Genomic DNA, 25,027 nt, shown 5'->3' on the forward strand with positions numbered 1-25,027 from the left:
GGGGATTAGGTTGTCATTTTATGTGTGGCGGGTTGGGGACGGGAATGAATAAGGACAGAGAGTATGAATTATATAGATGTGTATATATGTATATGTCTCTGTGTGTATATATATGTATACGTTGAGATGAGGGATAGGGGAAAAAGAATACTTCCCACGTATTCCCTGCGTGTCGTAGAAGGCGACTAAAAGGGAAGGGAGCGGGGGGGCTGGAAATCCTTCCCTCTTATTTTTTTTTAAATTTTCCAAAAGAAGGAACAGAGAAGGGGGCCAGGCGAGGATATTCCCTCAAAGGCCCAGTCCTCTGTTGTTAACGCTACCTCGATAATGCGGGAAATGGCTAATAGTATGAAAGAAAGAAAAGATATATATATATATATATATATATATATATATATATATATATATATATATATATATATATATATATATATATATATATATAGATAGATAGATAGATAAATAGATAGATAGATAGATAGATAGATCGATAGATACATAGATACATAGATAAATAGATAGATATGACATAAACTAGGCATCCAATTTATCGATAAACCCATTGGAGAAGGTGACGAGTTGGGTTGACTGTGGGTCGACTTCCGCGACTGGATTCGCTTTCTTGCGCTCGACCCCGTGCGGTCCCTGAATGCCTGATGGTTAGGAATGCTATTCATTACACGACAACATATACTGGGCACAGTTTAATGATGAGGCTATTGAGAAATTAGTAGAACATATGCTGGTATATATACAATATATTTACAGAAAAGAACAGAAAAATCAACAAGATCAATCGACTGAAAAATATGGATACTCCAATCGAATGTATAATTCGACAAAAATAAAATCTTGATGACGTTACTAAAGAAAGACTACCTACCTAACACTCTTAACTGAGATGTGTCTTTCTATCCGCTTGGCACCCTTTACCCACGGGTAGGTTGATCCCCGCCTGGAGTTTTATCATATTCTATTTCCTGAAGATTCTAAAAAGAGCCCTGAACCCACCTTTCACCCTGATATAATCTTTCTAACCTGACGTTTCGAATCTAACTGGCATCAATAACGAATCGAGCACCCCTTAATCAACTGGCATTGTTACCACATGAAGCAATACCCAGCTTGCGATCGTAGCCTACTAGACTCCCACGGCTCATCACCTGCACTTCGGTTCCTGCATCATAATGGTGGACAGTGGCCTGTAAAATCAGTTGGCTGTCGTAACAGCTGGTGCCAGGGGAACTCTGTCGTCTCTGAAGGTGAATGTCATTGACGCATGGGAAACATTAACGGCAACTACTATTCTGATACCTGTATACATTCTCACGCGCTAGTCAGGAGTGAGAAATATGGGTGAGAGAAAATATCGAGTGAAGAAGCTAGCCTGGAGTATGAGAAATATGGGTGAGTTATCGAGCAAAGAAGCAATTCAGCAGTGTGGGAAGTATGGGTGACGGAAAAGATATAGTAAAGAGAGAGGCCGCAAGTGTGGGAAATAGGGTCAAGAGAAAAGATCCGGCAAAGAGACTAGTCAGGAGGTGAGAGGTGTGGATGAAAGAAAAAAACGAGTGAAGAGACTAGTCAGGAGTGTGGCAATTATGGATGAGGTTAGAAAACGAGTGAAGAGGCTAGTCAGTAGTGTGGGAGGTGTGAATGAGGGAAAAAACGAGTGAAGAGACTAGTCAGGAGTGTAACAGGTTTGGCTGAGGGAAAAAATCTAGTGGAGAGGCTAGTCAGGAATGTATCAGGTATGGATGAGGGGAAAAAACGAGTGAAGAGGCTAGTCAGGAGTGTGGGAGGTGTGGATAAGGGGAAAATCGAGTAAAGAGGTTAGTCACAAGTGTGATAGGTATTGCTGAGGGAAAAATCTAGTGGAAAGGCTAGTCAGGAGTGTGGGAAGTATGGATGAGGAAACAGACGAGTGAAGAGACTAGTCAGGGGTATGGGAGGTGTGGATGAGGAAAAAAGTCGAGCGATGATACTAGCCAGGAAAGTGTGAGGGGGAAAAAAACGAGAGAAGAGGCTAGTCAGGAGTGTGGGAGGTGTGGATGAGGGAAAAAGTCGAGCGAAGAGACTGGTCAGGAGTGTGGGAGTTGCGGATGAGAGAACTCGAGTGAAGAGGCTAGTCAGGAGCGTGAGAGGTGTGGATGAGAGAAAAGAATGCATGAATTTACTTGTCAGGAGTGAGCGAGGTATGGATGAGGGAAAAGATCGAGCGAAGTGGCTAGTTAGGAGTGTGACTGGTATGGATGAGGGAAGAAATCGAGTGAAGAGGCTAGTCAGAAATGTGGGAGGTGTGGATGAAGGAAAGAACCGAGTAAAGAGAGACTTCCATTAACTTACATCATTTTTCGGCAATATTACGAGCCCCTTTTTACTAACCACCGTTTAATGATACCTCATCCCTAGTGACCTACCCCCCCCCTTCCTGTAATGTTTTACCAACTCCTTTTACCCCTTTACCTTATAGTAGCCACATGAGGTAGTTTTTGTGAAGGATATAGAAAACTAAAATCTTAATAGAACTATAATTAAAGACTCGATCGTAATGACACGTTTTGATGATCTTGGAGCAATTATCGGGGATCATTATTATGCAAACGAGCTTCGCTGGCGCCAATTACTGAGGTGAGCCGGGATACTTTTTAACTAATAGATAACTCGTTAATGGAGAGGTAATCAGGGAGCGAATAATTAATGAAGATGAGGTTAAAAAAGAAAAACGAGAAGCCTGGAGGAAAGTTTGCATTGGAAAACCTCAAGGAATGAGAGGTGAAGTTTTCACATAGATAGTGGAGGATAAGACGGTTAAAGGTTATGAGACCACAGATTATATGCTGTAGTAGGAGAAAGTGAGAGAAAGAAATGAGAATACTGGAGAACAGGACGAACAACAGGAGGTAGAAAGTTAGCAAGTAAAGCTAGAGAATGTGGAATAATAGAGGAAAAAAAGGTATATAGAAAATAGACATAAGGGAAGTTGGGAGACAAATAAAGGAGAGATGTTAAGGAATCGCCAAGCTTTAGCCCGGCACGTACCGTTGTCTTTAGAAGGTCCCTTCTCCCTCGTATCCCTCTGAGAAATAGAGAAATATGTGGAGGATCAAGCGAAGATATAGAGATCTGTGACGTCACAATCTCTGAGCCAAAACTCGAGAGTTTTTTCCTCTTTGTATCGTCTCTCTCTGTCCTTACTATATCTCTCTTCTGCTAACAGTTCCGTTGCCTCCTCAATCACTCCTACCATTCTTTTTCCTCTTTTTCTTTTTTAATACCGCTCGAGATCAGTCCTGCTTGAACTTAAAGAGCCCTATTATACACGCTAATAAGCAGACTATAAATAGCGCGTGACGTCAAGGGTAATGGAAGTCATGGCTTTACACTTTCTTCATTACTTCTTATTCAGGCCACAAGAATTGCGAATACGGTTTGATTAATATTTACTCTGATACTGAGCGTGTATCAGACATCAGCTAAGAGATCGTGATGTATGAAGAACATTATGTCTTACACACTGTATGTATAGTCATGAAATTGAAATGCACAGGGAAATCATTCATCTCCAATCGTCAGAGTAAAGTTCGGAGATATATATATTCAAATCACCACAAGAAAACCCGAGTGACTTCCTCCCTCAAAAAACCATCGAGGTTTACATCACAGTTGTGGTGTGACTGACTTGACAAATACTACAATTCTTTCTCGATCAAAGATTTACGTCAAACTCATTCTGTCATTTGTCCCCTTTTCATGGTCTTTAAACAGCCTCATATTGAGAAAAATGTCGTGACCAAAACTTATAATATATATATATATATATATATATATATATATATATATATATATATATATATATATATATATTTTTTTTTTTTTTTCTTTGTCGCTGTCTCCGGCGTTTGCGAGGTAGCGCAAGGAAACAGACGAAAGAAATGGCCCAACCCACCCCCATACACAAGTATATACATACGTCCACACATGCAGATATACATACCTACACAGCTTTCCATGGTTTACCCCAGACGCTTCACATGCCTTGATTCAATCCACTGACAGCACGTCAACCCCGGTATACCACATCGATCCAATTCACTCTATTCCTTGCAGTCCTTTCACCCTCCTGCATGTTCAGGCCCCGATCACACAAAATCTTTTTCACTCCATCTTTCCATCTCCAATTTGGTCTCCCTCTACTCCTCGTTCCCTCCACCTCCGACACATATATCCTCTTGGTCAATCTTTCCTCACTCATTCTCTCCATGTGCCCAAACCATTTCAAAACACCCTCTTCTGCTCTCTCAACCACGCTCTTTTTACTTCCACACATCTCTCTTACCCTTACGTTACTTACTCGATCAAACCACCTCACACCACATATTGTCCTCAAACATCTCATTTCCAGCACATCCATCCTCCTGCGCACAACTCTATCCATAGCCCACGCCTCGCAAACATACAACATTGTTGGAACCACTATTCCTTCAAACATACCCATTTCTGCTTTCCGAGATAATGTTCTCGACTTCCACACAATCTTCAAGGCTCCCAGAATTTTCGCACCCTCCCCCACCCTATGATCCACCTCCGCTTCCATGGTTCCATCCGCTGCCAGATCCACTCCAAGATATCTAAAACACTCCACTTCCTCCAGTTTTTCTCCATTCAAACTCACCTCCCAATTGACTTGACCCTCAACCCTACTGTACCTAATAACCCTGCTCTTATTCATATTTACTCTTAACTTTCTTCTACCACACACTTTTCCAAACTCAGCCACCAGCTTCTGCAGTTTCTCACATGAATCAGCCACTAGCGCTGTATCATCAGCGAACAACAACTGACTCACTTCCCAAGCTCTCTCATCCCCAACAGACTTCATACTTGCCCCTCTTTCCAAAACTCTTGCATTCACCTCCCTAACAACCCCATCCATAAACAAATTAAACAACCATGGAGACATCACACACCCCTGCCGCAAACCTACATTCACTGAGAACCAATCACTTTCCTCTATTCCTACACGTACACATGCCTTACATCCTCGATAAAAACTTTTCACTGCTTCTAACAACTTGCCTCCCACACCATATATTCTTAATACCTTCCACAGAGCATCTCTATCAACTCTATCATATGCCTTCTCCAGATCCATAAATGCTACATACAAATCCATTTGCTTTTCTAAGTATTTCTCACATACATTCTTCAAAGCAAACACCTGATCCACACATCCTCTACCACTTCTGAAACCACACTGCTCTTCCCCAATCTGATGCTCTGTACATGCCTTCACCCTCTCAATCAATACCCTCCCATATAATTTACCAGGAATACTCAACAAACTTATACCTCTGTAATTTGAGCACTCACTCTTATCCCCTTTGCCTTTGTACAATGGCACTATGCACGCATTCCGCCAATCCTCAGGCACCTCACCATGAGTCATACATACATTAAATAACCTTACCAACCAGTCAACAATACAGTCACCCCCTTTTTTAATAAATTCCACTGCAATACCATCCAAACCTGCTGCCTTGCCGGCTTTCATCTTCCGCAAAGCTTTTACTACCTCTTCTCTGTTTACCAAATCATTTCCCCTAACCCTCTCACTTTGCACACCACCTAGACCAAAACACCCTATATCTGCCACTCTATCATCAAACACATTCAACAAACCTTCAAAATACTCACTCCATCTCCTTTTCACATCACCACTACTTGTTATCACCTCCCCATTTGCGCCCTTCATTGAAGTTCCCATTTGCTCCCTTGTCTTACGCACTTTATTTACCTCCTTCCAGAATATCTTTTTATTCTCCCTAAAATTTAATGATACTCTCTCACCCCAACTCTCATTTGCCCTTTTTTACACCTCTTGCACCTTTCTCTTGACCTCCTGTCTCTTTCTTTTATACATCTCCCACTCAATTGCATTTTTTCCCTGCAAAAATCGTCCAAATCCTTCTCTCTTCTCTTTCACTAATACTCTTACTTCTTCATCCCACCACTCACTACCCTTTCTAATCAACCCACCTCCCACTCTTCTCATGCCACAAGCATCTTTTGCGCAAGCCATCACTGATTCCCTAAATACATCCCATTCCTCCCCCACTCCCCTTACTTCCATTGTTCTCACCTTTTTCCATTCTGTACTCAGTCTCTCCTGGTACTTCCTCACACAAGTCTCCTTCCCAAGCTCACTTACTCTCACCACCCTCTTCACCCCAACATTCACTCTTCTTTTCTGAAAACCCATAAAAATCTTCACCTTAGCCTCCACAAGATAATGATCAGACTTCACTCCAGTTGCACCTCTCAGGACATTAACATCCAAAAGTGTCTCTTTCGCGCGCCTGTCAATTAACTCGTAATCCAATAACGCTCTCGGGCCATCTCTCCTACTTACATAAGTATACTTATATATATCTCGCTTTTTAAACCAGGTATTCCCAATCATCAGTCCTTTTTCAGCACATAAATCTACAAGCTCTTCACCATTTCCATTTACAACACTGAACACCCCATGTATACCAATTATTCCCTCAACTGCCACATTACTCACCTTTGCATTCAAATCACCCTTCACTATAACCCGGTCTCGTGCATCAAAACCAGTAACACACTCATTCAGCTGCTCCCAAAACACTTGCCTCTCATGATCTTTCTTCTCATGCCCAGGTGCATATGCACCAATAATCACCCATCTCTCTCCATCAACTTTCAGTTGTACACATATTAATCGAGAATTTACTTTCTTACATTCTGTCATATACTCCCACAACTCCTGTTTCAGGAGTACTGCTACTCCTTCCCTTGCTCTTGTCCTCTCACTAACCCCTGACTTTACTCCCAAGACATTCCCAAACCACTCTTTCTCTTTACCCTTGAGCTTCGTTTCACTCAGAGCCAAAACATCCAGGTTCCTTTCCTCAAATATACCACCTATCTCTCCTTTTTTCACATCTTGGTTACATCCACACACATTTAGACACCCCAATCTGAGCCTTCGAGGAGGATGAGCACTCCCCGCGTGACTCCTTCTTCTGTTTCCCATTTTAGAAAGTTAAAAAAAATACAGGGAGGGGAGGATTTCTGGCCCCCCGCTCCCGTCCCCTCTAGTCGCTTTCTACGACACGCGAGGAATGCGTGGGAAGTATTCTTTCACCCCTATCCCCAGGGATAATATATATATATATATATATATATATATATATATATATATATATATATATATATATATATATATATATATATATATTTTTTTTTATATTATTTTATTATACTTTGTCGCTGTCTCCCGCGTTTGCGAGGTAGCGCAAGGAAACAGACGAAAGAAATAGCCCAACCCCCCCCCCCCATACACATGTATATACATACGTCCACACACGCAAATATACATACCTACACAGCTTTCCATGGTTTACCCCAGACGCTTCACATGCCTTGATTCAATCCACTGACAGCACGTCAACCCCGGTATACCACATCGCTCCAATACACTCTATTCCTTGCCCTCCTTTCACCCTCCTGCATGTTCAGGCCCCGATCACACAAAATCTTTTTCACTCCATCTTTCCACCTCCAATTTGGTCTCCCTCTTCTCCTCGTTCCCTCCACCTCCGACACATATATCCTCTTGGTCAATCTTTCCTCACTCATTCTCTTCATGTGCCCAAACCACTTCAAAACACCCTCTTCTGCTCTCTCAACCACGCTCTTTTTATTTCCACACATCTCTCTTACTCTTACGTTACTCACTCAATCAAACCACCTCACACCACACATTGTCCTCAAACATCTCATTTCCAGCACATCCATCCTCCTGCGCACAACTCTATCCATAGCCCACGCCTCGCAACCATACAACATTGTTGGAACCACTATTCCTTCAAACATACCCATTTTTGCTTTCCGAGATAATGTTCTCGACTTCCACACATTCCTAAAGGCTCCCAGAATTTTCGCCCCCTCCCCCACCCTATGATCCACTTCCGCTTCCATGGTTCCATCCGCTGCCAGATCCACTCCCAGATATCTGAAACACTTCACTTCCTCCAGCTTTTCTCCATTCAAACTCACCTCCCAATTGACTTGACCCTCAACCCTACTGTACCTAATAACCTTGCTCTTATTCACATTTACTCTTAACTTTCTTCTTCAACACACTTTACCAAACTCAGTCACCAGCTTCTGCAGTTTCTCACATGAATCAGCCACCAGCGCTGTATCATCAGCGAACAACAACTGACTCACTTCCCAAGCTCTCTCATCCCCAACAGACTTCATACTTGCCCCTCTTTCCAAAACTCTTGCATTTACCTCCCTAACAACCCCATCCATAAACAAATTAAACAACCATGGAGACATCACACACCCCTGCCGCAAACCTACATTCACTGAGAACCAATCACTGTCCTCTCTTCCTACACGTACACATGCCTTACATCATCGATAAAAACTTTTCACTGCTTCTAACAACTTTCCTCCCTCACCATATATTCTTAATACCTTCCACAGAGCACCTCTATCAACTCTATCATATGCCTTCTCCAGATCCATAAATGCTACATACAAATCCATTTGCTTTTCTAAGTATTTCTCACATACATTCTTCAAAGCAAACACCTGATCCACACATCCTCTACCACTTCTGAAACCACACTGCTCTTCCCCAATCTGATGCTCTGTACATGCCTTCACCCTCTCAATCAATACCCTCCCATATAATTTACCAGGAATACTCAACAAACTTATACCTCTATAATTTGAGCACTCACTCTTATCCCCTTTGCCTTTGTACAATGGCACTATGCACGCATTCCGCCAATCCTCAGGCACCTCACCATGAGTCATACATACATTCAATAACCTTACCAACCAGTCAACAATACAGTCACCCCCTTTTTTAATAAATTCCACTGCAATACCATCCAAAACTGCTGCCTTGCCAACTTTCATCTTCCGCAAAGCTTTCACTACCTCTTCTCTGTTTACCAAATCATTTTCCCTAACCCTCTCACTTTGCACACCACCTCGACCAAAACACCCTATATCTGCCACTCTATCATCAAACACATTCAACAAACCTTCAAAATACTCACTCCATCTCCTTCTCACATCACCACTACTTGTTATCACCTCCCCATTTGCGCCCTTCACTGAAGTTCCCATTTGCTCCCTTGTCTTACGCACTTTATTTACCTCCTTCCAGAACATCTTTTTATTCTCCCTAAAATTTAATGATACTCTCTCACCCCAACTCTCATTTGCCCTTTTTTTCACCTCTTGCACCTTTCTCTTGACCTCCTGTCTCTTTCTTTTATATATCTCCCACTCAATTGCATTTTTTCCCTGCAAAAATCGTCCAAATGCCTCTCTCTTCTCTTTCACTAATACTCTTACTTCTTCATCCCACCACTCACTACCCTTTCTAATCAACCCACCTCCCACTCTTCTCATGCCACAAGCATCTTTTGCGCAATCCATCACTGATTCCCTAAATACATCTCATTCCTCCCCCACTCCCCTTACTACCATTGTTCTCACCTTTTTCCATTATGTACTCAGTCTCTCCTGGTACTTCCTCACACAGGTCTCCTTCCCAAGCTCACTTACTCTCACTACCCTCTTCACCCCAACATTCACTCTTCTTTTCTGAAAACCCATACAAATCTTCACCTTAACCTCCACAAGATAATGATCAGACATCCCTCCAGTTGCACCTCTCAGCACATTAACATCCAAAAGTCTCTCTTTCGCACGCCTCTCAATTAACACGTAATCCAATAACGCTCTCTGGCCATCTCTCCTACTTACATAAGTATACTTATGTATATCTCGCTTTTTAAACCAGGTATTCCCAATCATCAGTCCTTTATCAGCACATAAATCTACAAGCTCTTCACCATTTCCATTTACAACACTTAACACCCCATGTATACCAATTATTCCCTCAACTGCCACATTACTCACCTTTGCATTCAAATCACCCATCACTATAACCCGGTCTCGTGCATCAAAACCACTAACACACTCATTCAGCTGCTCCCAAAACACTTGCCTCTCATGATCTTTCTTCTCATGCCCAGGTGCATATGCACCAATAATCACCCACCTCTCTCCATCAACTTTCAGTTTTACCCATATTAATCGAGAATTTACTTTCTTACACTCTATCACATACTCCCACAACTCTTACATTTTTCATATGTATATATATGTATGTGTGTGTGTGTGTATATGTGCGTATGTATGTGTATGTGTGTGTATGTGTATATATATATATATATATATATATATATATATATATATATATATATATATATATATATATATATATATATATATATATATATATATATATATATATATATATATATATATATATATATATACACACATACACATACATACGCACATATACACACACACACACATACATATATATACATATGAAAAATGTAAGAAACAATTTAGAAAACTGAAACTTCTCGCTTGAAATGAAATGAAAAAATGAATGTCACATAATGGTTCAACCTCTGGCTATGGAAAAAGGAAATGTATAATTTATTTACACAAACGTCAATAGTAGTTCTCATCAATTTACCCACTGTATCAATAAGCTTCAATGTCTAAGCTACATTTTTTCCAATTTCACTATTTTCTTGTCACAGCACCATGTATGAAAACTATCACTCCAGTAACACAACTATAAACATTTACTTCCCCTTTAAAAAAGTTCTGGGGAAGTCTGTCTCGATACACTGCGGGACACTCTACCACCTGGCGAGGTTTGTGTTGCAATGGTTCTTGATTCACAAACGTAGTAGCATCACTGGTGGGCCAAGGTAGTTCCGTTTGCGAAGAGGAGCTCATGAAACTTATCGGAAAGCATGCTACTGCAGGCAGGAGTGAAGGCTGATGCAAACTGGTATCGCTATATATATATATACATATTTTGGTGCTAATATTAAGAATCTTGGATACATACAGTTACCTAGTTAAAGATGGTTTTGTGTAAATAGTCATGATGAGATACCTATAGTGGAAAAAGTTTACACTTGCAGTGATTTGTAATAAGAAGTTTCATGCATCGAACTATATATATATATATATATATATGTATATATATATATATATATATATAAATATATATATATATATATATATATATATATATATATATATATATATATATATATATATATATATATATATATATATATATATATATATATATATATATATATATATATAAGTCAATTGGGAGGTGAGTTTGAATGGAGAAAAACTGGAGGAAGTGAAGTGTTTTAGATATCTGGGAGTGGATCTGTCAGCGGATGGAACCATGGAAGCGGAAGTGGATCATAGGGTGGGGGAGGGGGCGAAAATTTTGGGAGCCTTGAAAAATGTATGGAAGTCGAGAACATTATCCCGGAAAGCAAAAATGGGTATGTTTGAAGGAATAGTAGTTCCAACAATGTTGTATGGTTGCGAGGCGTGGGCTATGGATAGAGTTGTGCGCAGGAGGATGGATGTGCTGGAAATGAGATGTTTGAGGACAATGTGTGGTGTGAGGTGGTTTGATCGAGTAAGTAACGTAAGGGTAAGAGAGATGTGTGGAAATAAAAAGAGCGTGGTTGAGAGAGCAGAAGAGGGTGTTTTGAAATGGTTTGGGCACATGGAGAGAATGAGTGAGGAAAGATTGACCAAGAGGATATATGTGTCGGAGGTGGAGGGAACGAGGAGAAGAGGGAGACCGAATTGGAGGTGGAAAGATGGAGTGAAAAGGATTTTGTGTGATCGGGGCCTGAACATGCAGGAGGGTGAAAGGAGGGCAAGGAATAGAGTGAATTGGAGCGATGTGGTATACAGGGGTTGACGTGCTGTCAGTGGATTGAATCAAGGCATGTGAAGCGTCCGGGGTAAACCAAGGAAAGCTGTGTAGGTATGTATATTTGCGTGTGTGGACGTGTGTATGTACATGTGTATGGGGGGGGGGGTTGGGCCATTTCTTTCGTCTGTTTCCTTGCGCTACCTCGCAAACGCGGGAGACAGCGACAAAGTATAAAAAAAAAAAAAAAAAAATATATATATATATATATATATATATATATATATATATATATATATATATATATATATATATATATTATCCCTGGGGATAGAGGATTAAGAATACTTCCCACGTATTCCCTGCGTGTCGTAGAAGGCGACTAAAAGGGGAGGGAGCGGGGAGCTGGAAATCCTCACCTCTCGTTTTTTTTTTTTTTTTAATTTTCCAAAAGATGGAACAGAGTGGGGCCAGGTGAGGATATTCCAAAAAAGGCCCAGTCCTCTGTTCTTAACGTTACCTCGCTAACGCGGGAAATGGCGAATAGTTTAAAAGAAAAGGAAAAAGATATATATATATATATATATACGAATAAAGTGCATATGAACGCGCACCTTCATAGAACATGCAAACCTCCAACAGCCAGGATCGAACCCGGGAGCCCTGTGCAAGAAGCAGGCATGCTAACCGCTAGGCTATGGGAGAGTCCCAAGGTCTCCTTCCCAAGCTCACTTACTCTCACCACACTCTTCACCCCAACATTCACTCTTCTTTTCTGAAAACCCATACAAATCTTCACCTTAGCCTCCACAAGATAATGATCAGACATCCCTCCAGTTGCACCTCTCAGCACATTAACATCCAAAAGTCTCTCTTTCGCGCGCCTGTCAATTAACACGTAATCCAATAACGCTTTTGCAGGGAAAAAATTAAATTGAGTGGGAGACGTATAAAAGAAAGAGACAGGAGGTCAAGAGAAAGGTGCAAGAGGTGAAAAAAAGGGCAAATGAGAGTTGGGGTGAGAGAGTATCATTAAATTTTAGGGAGAATAAAAAGATGTTCTGGAAGGAGGTAAATAAAGTGCGTAAGACAAGGGAGCAAATGGGAACTTCAGTGAAGGGCGCAAATGGGGAGATGATAACCAGTAGTGGTGATGTGAGAAGGAGATGGAGTGAGTATTTTGAAGGTTTGTTGAATGTGTTTGATGATAGAGTGGCAGATATAGGGTGTTTTCGTCGAGGTGGTGTGCAAAGTGCGAAGGTTAGGGAAAATGAGTTGGTAAACAGAGAAGAGGTAGTAAAAGCTTTGCGGAAGATGAAAGCCGGCAAGGCAGCAGGTTTGGATGGTATTGCAGTGGAATTTATAAAAAAAGGGGGTGACTGTATTGTTGACTGGTTGGTAAGGTTATTTAATGTATGTATGACTCATGGTGAGGTGCCTGAGGATTGGCGGAATGCGTGCATAGTGCCATTGTACAAAGGCAAAGGGGATAAGAGTGAGTGCTCAAATTACAGAGGTATAAGTTTGTTGAGTATTCCTGGCAAATTATATGGGAGGGTATTGATTGAGAGGGTGAAGGCATGTACAGAGCATCAGATTGGGGAAGAGCAGTGTGGTTTCAGAAGTGGTAGAGGATGTGTGGATCAGTTGTTTGCTTTGAAGAATGTATTTGAGAAATACTTAGAAAAGGAAATGAATTTGTATGTAGCATTTATGGATCTGGAGAAGGCATATGATAGAGTTGATAGAGATGCTCTGTGGAAGGTATTAAGAATATATGGTGTGGGAGGCAAGTTGTTAGAAGCAGTGAAAAGTTTTTATCGAGGATGTAAGGCATGTGTACGTGTAGGAAGAGAGGAAAGTGATTGGTTCTCAGTGAATGTAGGTTTGCGGCAGGGGTGTGTGATGTCACCATGGTTGTTTAATTTGTTTGTGGATGGGGTTGTTAGGGAGGTGAATGCAAGAGTTTTGGAGAGAGGGGCAAGTATGAAGTCTGTTGGGGATGAGAGAGCTTGGGAAGTGAGTCAGTTGTTGTTCGCTGATGATACAGCGCTGGTGGCTGATTCATTTGAGAAACTGCAGAAGCTGGTGACTGAGTTTGGTAAAGTGTGTGAAAGAAGAAAGTTAAAAGTAAATGTGAATAAGAGCAAGGTTATTAGGTACAGTAGGGTTGAGGGTCAAGTCAATTGGGAGGTGAGTTTGAATGGAGAAATACTGGAGGAAGTGAAGTGTTTTAGATATCTAGGAGTGGATCTGGCAGCGGATGGAACCATGGAAGCGGAAGTGGATCATAGGGTGGGGGAGGGGGCGAAAATTCTGGGAGCCTTGAAGAATGTGTGGAAGTCGAGAACATTATCTCGGAAAGCAAAAATGGGTATGTTTGAAGGAATAGTGGTTCCAACAATGTTGTATGGTTGCGAGGCGTGGACTATGGATAGAGTTGTGCGCAGGAGGATGGATATGCTGGAAATGAGATGTTTGAGGACAATGTGTGGTGTGAGGTGGTTTGATCGAGTAAGTAACGTAAGGGTAAGAGAGATGTGTGGAAATGAAAAGAGCGTGGTTGAGAGAGCAGAGAGGGTGTTTTGAAATGGTTTGGTCACATGGAGAGAATGAGTGAGGAAAGATTGACCAAGAGGATATATGTGTCGGAGTTGGAGGGAACGAGGAGAAGTGGGAGACCAAATTGGAGGTGGAAAGATGGAGTGAAAAAGATTTTGAGTGATCGGGGCCTGAAAGGCGGGCAAGGAATAGATTGAATTGGATCGATGTGGTATACAGGGGTTGACGTGCTGTCAGTGGATTGAATCAGGGCATGTGAAGCGTCTGGGGTAAACCATGGAAAGTTGTGTGGGGCCTCGATGTGCAAAGGGAGCTGTGGTTTCGGGCATTATTGCGTGACAGCTGGAGACTGAGTGTGAACGAATGGGGCCTTTGTTGTCTTTTCCTAGTGCTACCTCGCACACATGAGGGGGGAGGGGGAGGGGGATGGTATTCCATGTGTGGCGATGTGGCGATGGGAATGAATAGGGGCAGGCAGTGTGAATTGTGTGCATGGGTATATATGTATGTGTCTGTGTGTGTATATATATGTGTACACTGAGAGGTATTGGTATGTATATTTGCGCGTCTGGGCGTGTGTGTGTGTACATTGTGTATGGGGGTGGGTTGTGCCATTTCTTTCGTCTGTCTCCTTGCGCTACCTCGCAAACGCGGGAGACAGCGACAAAGGAAAATGAAAATAAAAAAATGAATATATATATATATATATATATATATATATATATATATATATATATATATATATATATATATATATATATATATATATATATATATATATATATTTATATATATATATGTACATATATATATATATATATATATATATATATATATATATATATATATATATATATATATATATATATATATATATATATATATATATATATATATATATATATATATATATATATATATATATATATATATATATATATATATATATATATATATATATATATATATATATATATATATATATATGTATATATATATTGGGAAGGATCACAATTTTGCGCGTGATCAAGATATTCCTATGAGTCCACGGGGAAAATGAAACACGAAAATTTTCCAAGTGCACTTTCGTTTAATAATCACATCATCAGGGGAGATGCAAAAGAGAAATATAACAGTCAGTTGATATACATCGAGGAGACGATGCTAGGAGGACATTTGGTAAACATGTGATTGTCCAAAACGTTTTGGACGAAGCTCAAGGGTAAAGGGGAAGAGTGGTTTGGGAATATCTTGTGAGTAAAGTCAGGGGTTAGTGAGAGGACAAGAGCAAGGAAAGGAGTAGCACTACTCCTGAAACAGGAGTTGTGGGAGTAAGTGATAGAGTGTAAGAAAGCAAATTCTAGCTTGATATAGGTAAAACGTAAAGTTGATGGAGAGAGATGGGTGATTATTGGTGCATATGCACATGGGCATGAGAAGAAAGATCATAAGAGGCAAGTTTTTTGGGAGCAGCTGAATGAGTGTGTTAGTGGTTTTGGTGCACAAGACCGGGTTATAATGATGGGTGATTTGAATGCAAAGATGAGCAATTGGCAGTTGAGGGAATAATTGGTATACATGGGGTGTTCAGTGTTTTAAATGGAAATGGTGAAGAGCTTGTAGATTTATGTGCTGAAAAAGGACTGGTCATTTGGAATACCTGGTTTAAAAATCAGGATGTACGTAAGTATACGTATGTAAGTAGGAGAGATGGCAAGAGTGCGTTATTGGATCACGTGTGAATTGATAGTCGAGCGAAAGAGAGACTTTTGGATGTTAATGTGCTGAGAGGTGCAACTGGAGGGATGTCTGATCATTATCTTGTGGAGGCGAAGGTGAAGATTTGTAGGTGTTTTCAGAAAAGAAGAGAGAATGTTGGGGTGAAGAGAGTGGTGAGAGTAAGTGAGCTGGGGAGGGACACTTGTGGGAGGAAGTACCAGGAGAGAATGAGTGGAGAATGGAAAAAGGTGAGAACAAAGGAGGTAAGAGGAGTGGGGGAGGAATGGAATGTATTTAGGGAAGCAGTGATGGCTTGCGCAGAAGATGCTTGTGGCATGAGAAGCGTGGGAGGTGGGTTGATTAGAAAGGGTAGTGAGTGCTGGGATGAAGAAGTAAGATTATTAAAGAAAGAGAAGAGAGAGGCATTTGGACGATTTTTGCAAGGTAAAAATGCAAATGAGTGGGAGATGTAAAAAAGAAAGAGGCAGGAGGTAAGAGAAAGGTGCAAGTGGTGAAAAAGAGGGCAAATGAGAGTTGGGGTGAGAGAGTATCATTAAATTTTTGGAGAATAAAAAGATGTTTTGGGAGGAGGTAAATAAAGTGCGTAAGACAAGGGAGCAAATGGGAACTTCAGTGAAGGGGGCTAATGGGGAGGTGATAATCAGTACTGGTGATGTGAGGAGATGGAGTGAGTATTTTGAAGGTTTGTTGAATGTGTTTGATTATAGAGTGGCAGATATAGGGTTTTTTGGTCGAGGTGCTGTGCAAAGTCAGAGGGTTAAGGAGAATGATTTGGTAAACAGAGAAGAGGTAATAAAAGCTTTGCGGAAGATGAAAGCCGGCAAGGCATTAAGTTTGGATGGTATTGCAGTGGAATTTATTAAAAAAGGGGGTGACTGTATTATTGACCGGCTGGTAAGGTTATTTAATGTATGTATGACTCATGGTGAGGTGCCTGAGGATTGGCGGAATGCTTACATAGTGCCATCGTATAAAGGCAAAGGGGACAAAGGTGAGTGCTCAAATTACAGAGGTATAAGTTTGTTGAGTATTCCAGGGAAATTATATGGGAGGGTATTGATTGAGAGGGTGAAGACATGTACAGATCATCAGATTTGGGAAGACCAATGTTGTTTCAGAAGTGGTAGAGGATGTGTGGATCAGGTGTTTGCTTTGAAGAATGTATGTGAGAAATACCTAGAAAAGCAAATGGATTTGTATGTAGCATTTATAGATCTGGAGAAGGCATATGATAGAGTTGATAGAGATGCTCTGTGGAAGGTATTAAGAATATATAGTGTGGGAGGCAAGTTGTTGGAAGCAGTGAAATGTTTTTATCGAGGATGTAAGTCATATGTACGTGTAGGAAGAGAGGAGAGTGATTGGTTCTCAGTGAATGTAGGTTTTCGGCAGGGGTGTGTAATGTCTCCCTGGTTGTTTAATTTGTTTATGGATATGGTTGCTAGGGAGGTGAATGCAAGAGTTTTGGAAAGAGGGGCAAGTATGCAGTATGTTGTGGATGAGAGAGCTTGGGAAGTGAGTCAGTTGTTGTTCGCTGATGATACAGCGCTGGTGGCTGATTCATGTGAGAAACTGCAGAAGCTGGTGACTGAGTTTGGTAAAGTGTGTGAAAGAAGAAAGTTAAGAGTAAATGTAAATAAGAGCAAGTTTATTAGGTACAGTAGGCTTGAGGGTCAAATCAATTGGGAATTAAGTTTGAATTAAGAAAAAACTGGAGGAAGTAAAGTGGCTTAGATATCTGGGAGTGGATCTGACAGCGGATGGAACCATGGAAGCGGAAGTTAATCATAGTGTGGGGGAGGGTGTGAAAATTCTGGGAGCCTTGAAGAATGTTTAGAAGTCGAGTACATTATCTCGGAAAGCAAAAATGGGTATGTTTGAAGGAATAGTGGTTCCAACAATATTGTATGGTTGCGAGGCGTGGGCTATGGATAGAGTTGTGCGCAGGAGGGTGGATGTGCTGGAAATGAGATGTTTGAAGACTATATATGGTGTGAGGTGGTTTGATCGAGTAAGTAATGTAAGGGTAAGAGAGATGTGTGGAAATAAAAATAGTGTGTTTGAGAGAGCAGAAGAGGGTGTTTTGAAATGGTTTATTCACCTGGAGAGAATGAGTGAGGAAAGATTGACCAAAAGGATATATGTGTCAGAGGTGGAGGGAACGAGGAGAAGTGGGAGACCAAATTGGAGGTGGAAAGATGGAGTGAAAAAGATTTTGAGTGATCGGGGCCTGAATATGCAGGAGGGTGAAATGCGTTCAAGGAATAGAGTGAATTGGAAAGATGTGGTATACCGGGGTCGACGTGCTGTCAATAGATTGAAACAGGGCATGTGAAGCGTCTGGGGTAAACCATGGAAAGTTCTGTGGGGCCTGGATGTGGAAATGGAGCTGTGGTTTCGGTGCATTATTACATTACAGCTAGAGACTGATTGTGAATGAATGGGGCCTTTGTTGTCTTTTCCTAGCGCTACCTCGCATACATGAGGGGGGAGGGGGTTTTTATTCCATGTGTGGCGGGGTGGCGATCGTAATAAATAAAGGCAGACAGTATGAATTATGTACATGTGTATATATGTATTTGTCTGTGTGTGTATATATATGTGCACACTGAGATGTATAGGTTTGTATATTTGAGTGTGTGGACGTGTATGTACATACATGTGTGTGTGGGTGGGTTGGGCCATTCTTTCGTCTGTTTCTTTGCGCTACCTCGCAAGAAAACATATATATATATATATATATATATATATATATATATATATATATATATATATATATATATATATATATATATATATATATATATATATATATATATATATATATATATATGTATGTATATATATATATATATATATATATATATATATATATATATATATATATATATATATATATATATATATATATATATATATATATATATATATATATATATATATATATATATATTTCTTTTTTTTTCTTTGTCGCTGTCTCCGGCGTTTGCGAGGTAGCGCAAGGAAACAGAGGAAAAAAATGGCCCAACCCACCCCCATACACATGTATATACATACGTCCACACACGCAAATATACATACCTACACAGCTTTCCATGGTTTACCCCAGACGCTTCACATGCCCCGATTCAATCCACTGACAGCACGTCAACCCGGTATACCACATCGCTCCAATTCACTCTATTCCTTACCCTCCTTTCACCCTCCTGCATGTTCAGGCCCCGATCACACAAAATCTTTTTCACTCCATCTTTCCACCTCCAATTTGGTTTCCCTCTTCTCCTCGTTCCCTCCACCTCCGACACATATATCCTCTTGGTCAATCTTTCCTCACTCATTCTCTCCATGTGACCAAACCATTTCAAAACACCCTTTTCTGCTCTCTCAACCACGCTCTTATTATTTCCACACATCTCTCTTACCCTTACGTTACTTACTCGATCAAACCACCTCACACCACACATTGTCCTCAAACATCTCATTTCCAGCACATCCATCCTCCTGCGCACATCTCTATCCATAGCCCACGCCTCGCAACCATACAACATTGTTGGAACCACTATTCCTTCAAACATACCCATTTTTGCTTTCTGAGATAATGTTCTCGACTTCCACACATTCTTCAAGGCTCCCAGAATTTTCGCCCCCTCCCCCACCCTATGATCCACTTCCGCTTCCATGGTTCCATCCGCTGCCAGATCCACTCCCAGATATCTAAAACACTTCACTTCCTCCAGTTTTTCTCCATTCAAACTCACCTCCCAATTGACTTGACCCTCAACCCTACTGTACCTAATAACCTTGCTCTTATTCACATTTACTCTTAACTTTCTTCTTTCACACACTTTACCAAACTCAGTCACCAGCTTCTGCAGTTTCTCACATGAATCAGCCACCAGCGCTGTATCATCAGCGAACAACAACTGACTCATTTCCCAAGCTCTCTCATCCCCAACAGACTTCATACTTGCCCCTCTTTCCATATATATATATATATATATATATATATATATATATATATATATATATATATATATATATATATATATATATATATATATATATATATATATATATATATATATATATTTATATATATGTATATATATATATACGTATAGCCTGTTTGGGTGTTTGCAGCTTCTACTTTCTCTCATAGTTCAACAGTAAAACCACCGACAACAACGGAACCACCGACAACAACGGAACCACCGATAACAACAGAGCCACCGACAAGAACAGAGCCACCGACAACAACTGAGCCACCGACAACAACTGAGCCACCGACAACAACGGAGCCATCGACAACAACAAAGCTACCGACAACTGAGCCACTGACGACAACAGTCCCCGACAAGAACAGAGCCATCGACTACAACAGTGCCACTGACAACATTAGCACCAACTACAGAGGTACCAACAACAGAGGTACCAACAACAGAGGTACCAACAAAAGAGGTACCAACAAAGGCACCAACAACTGCAGAACTAACTCCCCAGCCTACAGAACCTCCTACTATAGAAATCCCAACCACCACTACAGCATCACCTTCTCCTCCAGGAAGGAATTTTGATGCTGCCAGTTTCTTTGGTGGTATGATTTTGGCGATAGGCATCTTGGCAGTAGCTTATGCTGCTTGGCACTACTACAAATCACGGAATGAGAATAACTGCCATACCCTATAAGTAGTAACTTGTTGTCTATCCGTAGCAAGCTATTGCTAGCTGTGAGCACTATACATCACTTGAGTGTTGCCTTCTGATCCTTCAGCAAGCTGTAGGTTCATCTCCACTATTGTTATTAGTTAATTATTACTGCCTACTTGATATCAGTAGTTTTTGGATGATATAGATGATAAAGAAACTCTATGGCTCGGAAGCATATTGTTAAGTATCATACCACCTATTATTTGAACAGTGCGTTGAAAGTGCCTATTGTTGGAAATGTTTCGTGTTTTTGTTTGTTGAATATATGTTGCTTTTATATCTAACTATTATTGGTTTTCCATATCTTCCAACTCTGAAGACTTGAAGCTTGGCTAAAGACTTTTGCTTTCAAGTTTTTCCCATAAACCTTCTTGGCCATCCTTGTAACTCTGGTTGTGGGATGCGAGTCATATATGTGATGTGTGATTAAAGATTTGAGTAGCAGAAAAGTTCTAGGCATAAAAAATTGGAGTTCTTGGTGGTCTGAAGAGGGTTAAGGGCTTTATTATTTTTCTTTTTAAGTCCATGTTACCTAGAGTTTAAGGTACAAGATTACAAGCTGTTTACAATACTCTTATTTGAGTAATAATGTAAATAATAATTCTGTAAATTAATACTTTTATCCCTGGGGATAGGGGAGAAAGAATACTTCCCACGCATTCCTCACTTGTTGTAGAAGGCGACTAAAGGGGACGGGAGCGGGGGGCTAGAAACCATTCCCTCTTTGTATTTCAACTTTCTAAAAGGGGAAACAGAAGAAGGAGTCATGCGGGGAGTGCTCATCCTCCTCGAAGCCTCAGATAGGGGTGTCTAAATGTGTATGGATGTAACCAAGATGAGAAAAAAAGAAGATATAGGTAGTATATTGGAGGAAAGGAACCTGGATATTTTGGCTCTCAGTGAAACGAAGCTCTAGGGTAAAGGGGAAGACTGGTTTGGGAATGTCTTGGGAGTAAAGTCAGGGGTTAGTGAGAGGCCAAGAGCAAGGGAAGGAGTAGCACTACTCCTGAAAAAGGAGTGGTGGGAGTATGTGATAGAGTGTAAAAAAATAAGCTCTAGATTAATATGGGCAAAAGTGAAAGTAGATGGAGAGAGATGGGTGATTATTGATGCATATGCATCTGGGCATGAGAAGAAAGATCATGAGAGGCAAGTGTTTTGGGAGCAGCTGAATGAGTGTGTTAGTGGTTTTGATGCACGAGACCAAGTTATAGTGATAGGTGATTTCAATGGAAAGGTGAGCAATGTGGCTGTTGAGGGAATAATTGGTATACATGGGGTGTTTGGTGTTGCAAATAGAAATGGTGAAGAACTTGTAGATTTATATGCTGAAAAAGGACTAGTGATTGGGAATACCTGGTTTATAAAGAGAGATATACATAAGTATACGTATGTAAGTAGGAGAGATGGCCAAAGAGCGTTATTAGATTACGTGTTAATTGATAGGCGCGCAAAAGAGAGACTTTTTGATGTTAATGTGCTGAGAGGTGCAACTGGAGGGATGTCTGATCATTATCTTGTGGAGGCGAAGATGAAGATTTGTAAGGGTTTTCAGAAAAGAAGAGAGAATGTTCGGGTGAAGAGAGTGGTAAGAGTAAGTGAGCTTGGGAATGAGACTTGTGTGATGAATTAACAAGAGAGACTGAGTACAGAATGGAAAAGGTGAGAACAAAGCAGGTAAGGGGAGTGGGGGAGGAATGGGATGTATTTAGGGAAGCAGTGATGGCTTGCGCAAAAGATGCTTGTGGCATGAAAAGCGTGGGAGGTGGGCAGATTAGAAAGGGTAGTGAGTGGTGGGATGAAGAAGTAAGATTCTTAGTGAAAGAGAAGAGAGAGACATTTGGACGATTTTTGCTGGGAAATAACGCAAATGAGTGGGATATTCATAAACGAAAGAGGCATGAGGTCGAGAGAAAGGTGCAAGAGGTGAAAAAGAGGGCAAATGAGAGTTGGGGTGAGAGAGTATCAACAAATTTTATGGAGAATAAAAAGATGGTTTAAAGGAAGGTAAATAAAGTGCGTAAGACAAGGGAACCAATGGTAACTTCAGTGAAAGGGGATAATGGGGAGGTGATAACAAGTAGTGGTGATGTGACAAGGATATGGAGTGAGTATTTTGAAGGTTTGCTGAATGTGTTTGATGATAGAGTGGCAGATATAGGGTGTTTTGGTCGAGGTGGTGTGCAAAGTGAGAGGGTTAGTAAGAATGATTTGGTAAACAGAAAAGAGGTAGAGAAAGCTTTCCGGAAGATGAAAGCCGGCAAGGCAGCGGGTTTGGATGGTATTGCAGTGGAATTCATTAAAAAAGGGGGTGACTGTATTGTTGACTGGTTGGAAAGGTTATCGAATGTATGTATGATTCATGGTTAGGTGCCTGAGGATTGGCGGAATGCTTGCATAGTGCCATTGTACAAAGGCAAAGGGGACAAAGATGAGTGCTCAAATTACAGAGGTATAAGTTTGTTGAGTATTCCTGGCAAATTATATGGGAGGGTATTGATTGAGAGGGTGAAGGCATGTACACAGCATCAGATTGGGAAGGAGCAGTATGGTTTTAGAAGTGGTAGAGGATGTGTGGATCAGGTGTTTGCTTTGAAGAATGTATGTGAGAAATACTTAGAAAAGCAAATGGATTTGTATGTAGCATTTATGGATCTGGAGAAGGCATATGATAAAGTTAATAGAGATGCTCTGTGTAAGGTATCAAGAATATATGGTGTGGGAGGCAAGTTGTTAGAATCAGTGAAAAGTTTTTATCGAGGATGTAAGGCATGTGTACGTATAGGAAGAGAGGAAAGTGATTGGTTGTCAGTGAATGTAGGTTTGCGGCAGGGGTGTGTGATGTCTCCATGGTTGTTTAATTTGTTTATGGATGGGGTTGTTAGGGACGTAAATGGAAGAGTTTTGGAAAGAGGGGCAAGTATGCAGTCTGTTGTGGATGAGAGAGCTTGGGAAGTGAGTAAGTTGTTGTTCGCTGATGATACACCGCTGGTGGCTGATTCATGTGAGAAACTGCAGAAGCTGGTGAATGAGTTTGGTAAAGTGTATAAAAAGAGAAAGTTGAGAGTAAATGTGAATGAGAGCAAGTTTATTAGGTGAAGTAGTGTTGTGGGTCAAGTCAATTGGGAGGTACGTTTGAATGAAGAAAAACTGGAGAAATTGATATTTTAGATATCTGGGAGTGAATTTGGCGGCGATTGGAACCATGGAAGCGGAAGTGAATCATAGGGTGGGGGAGGGGGGGGAAAATTTTGGGGGCCTTGAAGAATGTGTGGAAGTCGAGAAAATTATCTCGGCAAGCAAAAATGCGTATGTTTGAAGGAATAGTGGTTCCAACAATGTTGCATGGTTGCGATGCGTGGGCTATGGAAAGAGTTGTGCGGAGGAAGGTGGATGTGCTGGAAATGAGATGTTTTAGGTCAATATGTGGTGAGAGGTGGTTTGATCGAGCAAGTAATAATAGGGTAAGAGAGATGTGTGGTAATAAAAAGAGTGTGGCTGAAAGAGCAGAAGAGGGTGTTTTGAAATGGTTTGGTCACATGGAGAGAATGAGTGAGGAAAGATTGACCGATAGGATATATGTGTCAGAGGTGGAGGGAACAAGGAGAAGTGGGAGACCAAATTAGAGGTGGAAAGATGGAGTGAAAAAGATTTTGAGTGATCGGGGCCTGAACATGCAGGAGGGTGAAAGTCGTACAAGGAGTAGAGTGAATTGGAACGATATGGTATACCGGGTTCGACGTGCTGTCAATGGATTAAACCAGGGCATGCGAAGTGTCTGGGTTAAACTATGGAAAGTTTTGTGGGGCCTGGATGTGGAAAGGGAGCTGTAGTTTCGGTGCATTATTACATGACAGCTAGAGACTGAGTGTGAACGAATGGGGCCTTTGTTGTCTTTCCGTAGCGCTACCTCGCACACATGAGGGGGGAAGGGCGTTGTTATTTCGTGTGTGGTGAGGTAGTGATGGGAATGAATAAAGGCAAACAGTATGAATTATGTACATGTGTATATATGTATATCTCTGTGTGTATATATATGTATACTTTGAGATATATAGGTATGTATATCTGCGTGTATAGACGTGTATGTATATACATGTGTATGTGTGTGGGTTAGGCCATTCTATCTTCTGTTTCCTTGCGCTGCCTCGCTAACGCGGGAGACAATGACAAAGCAAA

The 25,027-nt window shown here is 40.9% G+C and overlaps 1 pseudogene; it reads left to right on the forward strand.

Moving 5' to 3' along the window:
* The first annotated feature begins 1,108 nt into the window (after nt 1-1,108).
* On the forward strand, nt 1,109-20,942 carry LOC139752565 (uncharacterized; annotated as a pseudogene).
* Nucleotides 20,943-25,027: the final 4,085 nt, after the last annotated feature.

This window comes from Panulirus ornatus, chromosome 13 (genome assembly GCF_036320965.1).
Source record: "Panulirus ornatus isolate Po-2019 chromosome 13, ASM3632096v1, whole genome shotgun sequence".
NCBI classification, from domain to species: Eukaryota; Metazoa; Arthropoda; class Malacostraca; order Decapoda; family Palinuridae; genus Panulirus; species Panulirus ornatus.